General features: G+C 39.9%; 1 long non-coding RNA gene across 1 annotated transcript in view; it reads left to right on the top strand.

Annotated features, from left to right (window-relative positions):
• Positions 1-5,967, top strand: part of LOC145723390 (uncharacterized) — a 12,930-nt gene extending 6,963 nt beyond the window's left edge. Inside the window, exons 4-5 of the long non-coding RNA XR_014148357.1 lie at positions 1,842-1,907; positions 3,119-5,967. This is a non-coding gene — a long non-coding RNA (uncharacterized LOC145723390). The remainder of the gene's footprint in view (positions 1-1,841; positions 1,908-3,118) is intronic.
• The last annotated feature ends 2,851 nt before the right edge of the window (positions 5,968-8,818 follow it).

Raw genomic sequence — 8,818 nt, forward strand, 5'->3', positions numbered from 1 at the left:
AATAGAACTGTCAAGATTGCATGCTTAGAGGTAGATATCACTCATTGCATTCTTGGTTTCCAAGGGCATACTGGGAAGGTGTTTAAGTTGTAGTTAACAAAATGTCTTGAAAATGTTTGCTTTGGGGGCCGTGTAGTTAGAATTTCTAACCTTGTTTGAATTCTCTCTTGGATGTATAATTTTCAGATTTATGTTGCATAGGTAGGTTTAACTTTCTGGGAGAATGGAAGATACTGTATAAATTCAAATGCTTAAAGATATTTTCTGAGTATCAGTACTACCCTTCAGAATTTAAATCGTAATTGGCTGTGTACGGGTGAGATATCCAAAGGATGAAATGTTGCCATGACTTTTGTTTTATTGAAATCATAGGGGTGCCTGGGTGGCTCAGATGGTTGGGCATCTGCCTTTGGCTCAGGTCATGATCCCGGGGTCCTGGGATCGAGCCCCACATCGGGCTCCTGGCTCAGTGGGAAGCCTGCTTCTGCCTCTCCCACTGCTCATGCTCTCTCTCTTTCTGTCTCAAATGAATAAATAAAATCTTAAAAAAAAAAAAATCATAGCCAAAGTTTTTCCTCTTAGGATCTTACATTTGGTTCCATCTGCACTTTCTTTCTTACTTTCCTGAGCCACCCAGGTAACCCCCTGCATCTGCTTTTTAAAAAAATGTTTTACTGTGGTAAAATATATAACATAAAAATTGCCATTTTAACCATTCTAAGTGCACAGTTCAATAGTATTAATTATATTCACTGTTTTATAACCATCACTACTATCTATTTCCAAAACTCTGTCATCACCTCAAACAGAAACTCTGGACCTGTTAAGCAATAACTCCCATTCTCCTCTACTCCCCTACCCCCTGCTAACCTCTAATCTACTTTCTGTCTCTATGAATTTACCTATTCTAGACATTTCATGTAAGTGGAATCATATATATCTTTTTGTATCCAGCTTATTTCACTTAGCGTAATGTTTTCAAGGTTCATCCATACTGTAGCATGTGTTAGAACTTCATTTCTGTTCTTTTTTTAATTTACACAGTCTCCAGTGTGGGGCTTGAACTCATGACCCTGAGATCAGGAGTCACATGCTCTTCCAGCTGAGCCAGCTAGGCACACCAGAACTTCATTCCTTTTTATAGCTGAATAATATTTATTGAATATATGTATCATATTTTGTTGCATATCTATTGATGGACACTTCAGTTGTTTCCACCTCTGGTTGTTGTGAATAATGCTGTAATGAACATCGGTGTAGAAATATTTTTTTGAGTCCTTATCTTCAGTTGTTGTGGATATGTACCTTGGACTAGGATTGGCTTGGTCCCTTTTAACCATGCACTCATACATGTAATAGTAAATGGCCCCTCTTGATCACACTGTGGAACATACACCTTATTAGAGGAGTTCTTTACAGCAAAAAAAAAAAAAAAAAAGACCCCACTAAGTGCATAAACTAGATTTTATCCACTTTGTTTATGGATCAGCTCCTTAGTCACTGCCCCCCATACATTTACACACATACATTTATACAAAATATACACTAGCTTTTAGAGGGAGTGTGACTTGCCTCCCTTTGCTGTTGCTGATTTTATAAACAAGTGATTTTGTAAGAGTGGCTATATTCGTAGTTTGAATGAGAAGAAAGTATGGAAAAGGAGAAAGAGCCCAAGAGTACTAGACTGCAAGTCAGGAGATGAGCGTGGTGATCTGGTTTCCAAAGATTGAGCAGATTAGAAATGAATATGAAAAAAAATTATCACCTCAAAAATAAGCTTACTGACAAGAGAGAAAAGAGAGAACTTTGCTCTTATGATTATCCATGTCCATCTTCTATAGGTTGAAAAAATGGCACATTAGTTGAAGGAAAGAAAGGGGAATGCCCAGAAGAAAAAGAAAATATTGGTAAGTAGCCAATATAAAATAATACCCCACTTTTCCATAGGTCAGATTTCTGCACATTCTGCTTTCTTATTCCTGAGAGCTCAATCTCTGAGCCACTAAAAGACCTGTCTCAAGGTCTACAACCCTTATCATTTTGGAGAGGCTCTCATTTGCATGAGTTGACATAAAAATCTAATAATTATGGCTTTCTGATTTACATCCCATTGATTTTAAAGATTTAAAAAAATTACCGTGATGGCAGCTTATTGAAGGAATTCTGTATATAACAACACTCATCAGTGATACACAGCATGATGTCAGGGAAGACTAGTTCAAAAAGCATAGCAATCTGGGACCATTTGATGGCAGACAGGCAAACAGTCCTATAGAACTGTGTAGCCCTTAGAGGCATCCCAGGTTTGCAGAAAAATATAACTGATGATCATAATCATGACCCTGAATCATAAGTCACTTCAGAAATATTTGTAGCCAACATTGTTAAAATAAAAATGTTACATTATTTAAAGGGGAAGCATCTTAAACACATTTGAAGAAAGGTACTTATGTGGCAGCCCTATTCCTTTATATATCAGGTATCATCGTAATATTTCAGTCTTTCTCATTTTGTCATTTTGATATAACATATTTGAAGCAGTAGATACTTTTCATTTGATATCAAGAAAGAAAATAGGTTTTCACTTCTCTTCCCACAAATTCCAGTGTAAACAGTGACAAAGGGCATTGATCCTTGTAATTACTCTTCTGCACATAAATGCCTCCCACAATGGATGTGGGTTTGAAGGCAGAAATAGTTTATCACCTTAGGTTTTTATTATATTTGCTCACTGGAGCAATATTAACCCTCTCCTGACTGGTAGTAGCTTCCTGTCTAAAGGTTTTTCACTCTTAATGGATGGGTAGGAAAAGGCCTTGTGCCTTGTGAAGAGAGGGGCAGCAAGAGCAGCAGCTTTCCCCAGGCAGTGGGTACTGTAGCTAAGTCAAGCCTGAAACAATGAAGAATGAAGTCAGGCACTGCCTGATCTCATTTTGGTATAACACCCAAATGGTTTCATTGTATAGAATCGGCCTTTTTGACACTTGTCTAATGATGTTTTGATTAAAATGGAATAAAGTACAGAAAGAAGTGATCTGTTTATAGGGAAGATTTTATATTTGTTGTTAACTACCAATGTATCAATTCTAATTCCTTTATTGGGGGTGTTTGCTCTTAGGGTTGGAGAGACCTTAAAAGAGATCTCATTCAACCAGCCTTCTGATTTGTGAATCCACCAGGGACAACGTAGTCAGACTTGAGCTGGGCCCTTGGGGCAAGAATCCTCTCCTCACCACCAGCGCAACAACTCCTACTGTTGGGAAGTTCTTCCCATTCAATCTCTCCCCTTGTAGTTTCCATGCTTATAAGTCTTATTACAGCTCTTTGGCAGCGTTCTAAAACAAGTTGATTATTTAATAATTCTTTTTTATTTTGTTGATGATTGAAAAATGCGGGCGCCTGGGTGGCTTAGTTGGTTAAGCAACTGCCTTCGGCTCGGGTCATGATCCTGGAGTCCCTGGATCGAGTCCTGCATTGGGCTCCCTGCTAGGCAGGGAGTCTATTTCTCCCTCTGACCCTCCCTCCTCTCTCTCATTCTCTCTCTCTCAGATGAATAAATAAAATCTTTAAAAAAAAAAAAAAGAAAAAGAAAAATGCTTGTTACAGAGTTTTTCAGTGGTTTTCATATCTGTGCCAGTTGTCAGTCTTCTCCCTTTCTACCAAATATCTCTTCGGTACCTAAGTATTAATGCTACTGTTGTCTGATTGGACATCTTCTTTCTATATATAGCATGAAGAAAGTTGCTATTCTGTTAATATAAATATTTTCACTCTATACCTTCCTTGACTTAGCATTTCATTTCACTGTTAGGTTTATTATTCAGTTATTAATGGATGCTTATAATTGTAACAAATATAGTGACTCGTTTATTTTCTCCCTTACTCTTTCCTAAATATATCTGACGTTTTTGAAGTATTTACATTCCTTTCACCCTAGGAACAAGCAGGATATTGTATGAGTTGTAGTTTTTCTGACTTTAATGCTTCTCCTTAAATAAAATATTGGGACTCAGGGTGCCTGGGTGGCTCAGTTGGTTAAACGTCTGACTCTTGGTTTCGGCTCAGGTCATGATCTCAGGGTACTGAGATCAAGCCCCACATCAGGCTTCACACTCAGAGTGGAGTCTGCTTAAGATTCTCTCCCTCTGCCCCTCCCCCACACTCATGTTCACTCGCTCACTCTCTCTCAAATAAATAAATAAGTAAAATCTTTTTAAAAAATATCAGGAGGAGGGTGCCTGGGTGGCTCAGTCATTAAGTGTCTGCCTTTGGCTCAGGTCATGATCCCAGGGTCCTGGGATCGAGCCCCCACATCAGGCTTCCTGCTCAGCGGGAAGCCTGCTTCTCCCTCTCCCACTACTCCCTGCTTGTGTTCCTTCTCTTGCTGTGTCTCTCTCTGTCAAATAAATAAATAAAAATTTTTTTAAAATCTAAAAAAAAAATCAGGACTATAATAGAAAAAAATGGAAAGCATCAAGTGGTGGGATATGATTATTTTCAGAGAAATTAAAAGTCTATACTGTTTTTAATTTTTTAGAGTTAATCTCATTGGAATAACATGTAGTTCCTAAAACAAGAAGTGTGTAAGCTCCGTTAATAGAAATAATGTATAAACTGAAAAAAAAAAAAAGCTGAACACAAAATATTATGCAAATACTGGTTATAACTTGCAGTAGCCTCTAAGATGGCCCCCACTGATCCTCACCTCTTGGTATTCATGCCCATCCTCTCACACATTTCCTCAGGGTTGGACTATAGGACCAATGGAATATGGGGAAGTAATAATGTATGACTTACAGGGCTAAGTCATAAAAAAACAGCCGCTTCTACCTTGCTCTCTCTTGGGTTTCCCACTCTGGAGGAGCCAGCCACCATGTAAAGATATTCAAGGTTCTTTGGAGAGTCCACTTGGGAAGCAGCTGAGGCTTCCTTCGAACAACCAGCATCAGCTCACCAGCCATTGAGTGAGCCATTTTGGAGGTGGGCTTTCAGCTTCAGTCAAGCCTTCAGTTGACTGTAGCCCCAGCCTGCATCTTGACTCCAGTATCATGAGAGACCCTGAGTCAGAACTTTCCAATTAAGCCACTCTTAAATTCCTGAACCATAGAAACTGTGAGATAATAAGTGTATCTTATTGTTTTAAGCAACTAAGTTTTGGGATTATTTGTTGTGCAGCAGTAGGTAACAGTGTACAGCATCCCAAATATTTATTGGTTTGATAAATAGAAAAGAACTTGGGCAATGTAAATAATGTTTAGTATCCTTTAGATTTGGGGCGGGGGCTAAGTTACTTCAGTTTATTGCAATTTTAACAAAGTGTGTGAATTAAAGAAATTCAATATAGCTATAGAACTAATAGATTCAGAAAAATAAAATTATAGTTTCTCCTAAAACAATAGGACTAGATTAGGTATTCATTAATTCTCTTAAAATCTATTTATACAAATATATATTATTTCCCCCCCTTTTTTAAAGATTTTATTTGAGAGAGAGTATGAGGAGGGGGGAGGAACAGAGGGAGAGGGAGAAGCAGACTCCCCGTTGAACAGGGAGCCCGATGCAGGGCTTGATTCCAGGACTCCCGAGATCATGACCTGAGCTGAAGGCAGCTGCTCAACAAACTGAGCCACCCATGCGCCCCTATTTTTCCCTTTATATGTCACTTTGCAGTTTATTCCTATTGTCAGTTTCCATTGAGAACCTACTTGGATACTTTTCTAGGTGCTTGGGCTACATCAGTAAAGAAAGATTCCTGCTCTCTAGGAGCTTATATTCTATCAGAGGAACACAGGTAATAAACAATACATAAACTATCTAATATGTTAGAATGTGATAAGGTGCAATAAAAAAAGAAAAAGATCAGAGTAAGGGGTATAGAGAGAGCAGGCAGAGGTAAGGGACACATGAGGGAGAGAGGTTAGTATTAAAGATAGATCTCAATAAGAAAGTAGCATTTGAACAGTGATTTGAAGGAGTTGCAGGAATTTTTCAAGTGGATGTATGTTTCAGTCAGCGGGGACAGCTAGAGCAAGGCCCTAAGGCAGGAGCATGTTTGACATGCACGCAGATGTCAGTGTTGGGGGGAGTGAGTAAGGTGAAAACTTAGATAAGGTCAGAGGTCATGGGGAGGGAAGCAGAGCAAGTGGATCCGTGAAAGCTGTTGCTGGAGTCTTGCTACTCTGGGGGAAATGGGAAGCCATTACTGGATTTTGCAGAGGAGAGACATTCTGTAACGTATTTTAAAAGGATTATTTTGGTTGCTTGTTAAAAATAGACTCTAGGGGAGTGAGAGTAAAAGCAGAGATGTATTAAGACAATATTAGAGTAAATCACAGGAGAGATGATGGTGGCTTGGGCCAAAGTGGTGGCAATGAGTGACCAGAAATGGTCAGATTCTGGGAATGTAATGAAGATAGAACCAGCAGGAAACAGATCAAAAGTTCTTGGTTGTATATAGAAAGGAGATCAAACTACTGTAAGACTTCTGCATGTTGATGCCGGTCTAACTTTCCAGCTTCATCTCTGATCATTCTTCTCTGCTCTACCTTCTCCTCCCACCCCCATATCCATTTTTCTCTAGAGTCATTCTAGATGACCCTTCTGGGTGATCTACTGATTAAAACTGTGGGCTCTGGAATTAGACCATCTGAGTTTGATTTCTGGCTCTTTTCGCTTTCTACTATGTGGTCTTACCTAGCTTCTTATGCCTCAGTTTTCTCGTTTCTAGAATGGGGATGTTAATAAATAGAACCTACCTCACAGAATGGTTTTATAAGATTAAACGAGATAATGCATATAAAATACTTAACATACTGCTTGGGAAGTATTAAGGTCTTAGCTGCTATTACTATTACCTCAAATTGTGTTCCTTTGGCCACAGTCTTTCCTCTGCATTAAATACTAACCCTCTCTTCTATACTCTTCCCCTATAGTCTACTTTTTGTTTTTGTTTTGTTTCTGAAATCCATATGACAAAAATTTTTGAGGAAATCAAAAAATGAAATCAAACCATCCATAATACACCTATTTCTTTTCATCTTTTTATAGTCCCTCTGGTCTTTATTCACATGTCTGTATTATTTATGTAGTTCTGTTCATTTTTCATGATTAGTTCAGATATCATCTCATGATGCCTTTCCTAATCCTGTAGGTAGAGTTAGTCCTTTAAGGCTTTGGGCTCCTCTGGTGTTTTTTTTTTTTGTTTTTTGTTTTTTTTTAAAGATTTTATTTATTTATTTATTTGAGAGAGAGAGAGAGAGAGAGAAACAGCATGAGAGGGGAGAGGGTCAGAGGGAAAAGCAGACTCCCCGCCCAGCAGGGAGCCCGATGCGGGACTCGATCCCGGGACTCCAGGATCATGACCTGAGCCGAAGGCAGTCGCTTAACCAACTGAGCCACCCAGGCGCCCGCTCCTCTGGTGTTTTTATGACTAACTTAAGAAGGTGTGGTTATTTGTGTCTATGTCTGTCACCTCTGCAGACTGAGCATCTTGGATAAAAACATCTGTTTATTCACATTTACTTCTTGAGCACCTAGCACTTAGTGGGCATCAGTGAATGTTTGTAGAATTGGACACTGGAATGGAGCCTACTAAGGCTCCCCACTTCAGTCTTTTTTTTTTTTTTAAAGATTTTATTTACTTATTTGAGACAGAGAGAATGAGAGACAGAGAGCGTGAGAGGGAGGAGGGTCAGAGGGAGAAGCAGACCCCCCGCTGAGTAGGGAGCCCGATGCGGGACTCGATCCCGGGACTCCAGGATCATGACCTGAGCCGAAGGCAGTCACCCAACCGACTGAGCCACCCAGGCGCCCCCCCACTTCAGTCTTACATCTAACGGCCAGATTCATATTTGTGACACTCCGTTGCTCAAAATCTTCAGTGGCTTCCCATTCCCTGCAGAGTTTAGTCTAAACTCAGCTGAGTATTTGGTGTGCTGTACTGTCTGACCTGACTTTGCCTTTCCAACTTTATTTCCTATCACAGTCAGTCAAACTGATGTGTTCACTATTCCCCAGAGGCCTCCATCCCTTTTCTACCTCCATGTCTTGAATCATTGTTTCCTGAAAAGCACTCCTCTCCTGTCTTAATGCCCCTTCTCAGGACCCTCTTCAAATGCCACTTCTTTCACAAAGCCTTCTCAGTTATTCCAGCTGGACATAATCTCTCCCTGCTTTGAAGTTTCAGAGCATGGTAACTGAGCTACTTGTCACATTTTAACTCTACAGAGGTTGTTAATGGACATGTATTCTTTTTTTTTTTTTCCTGTTTACTGTAGTCTCTTAAAGGGCAGGTCTAAGATGATTCATCTTTTGCATGCCATACTTGTAAGTAGCACTGGGCAACTGATACTTTCTGGAATGGCTAAATGAATGATATGTGAATAAATAGGATTCCTGGAGTAGCACTCCTATCCATGAGCTGGTTTGGAGGGGGATGGGGAGCTGGGTATGTGATACATTGTCATGGTAAGATGCTGGGAAAGGTGGTACCCCCTTCCCTGATGCTTTTGTCTGCAGATATTATTAGCTCAGTTGTAGCAAGTCTATTCATGAGAAATTTACTGATGTCTAACATGTTCCAGGCTTAGTACTTGAGTTTGGGAGTACAAAAGATATCATATAGGGCGCCTGGGTGGCTCAGTCGTTAAGCGTCTGCCTTCGGCTCAGGTCATGATCCTGGAGTCCCGGGATCGAGTCCCACATCGGGCTCCCTGCTCTGCGGGGAGCCTGCTTCTCCCTCTCCCCCTCCCCCTGCTTGTGTTCCCTCTCTCGCTGTGTCTCTGTCAAATAAATAAATAAATCTTTAAAAAAAAAAAAA

Source organism: Leptonychotes weddellii, chromosome 9 (genome assembly GCF_054177405.1).
Source record: "Leptonychotes weddellii isolate Sample4059 chromosome 9, ASM5417740v2, whole genome shotgun sequence".
Taxonomy (NCBI): Eukaryota; Metazoa; Chordata; class Mammalia; order Carnivora; family Phocidae; genus Leptonychotes; species Leptonychotes weddellii.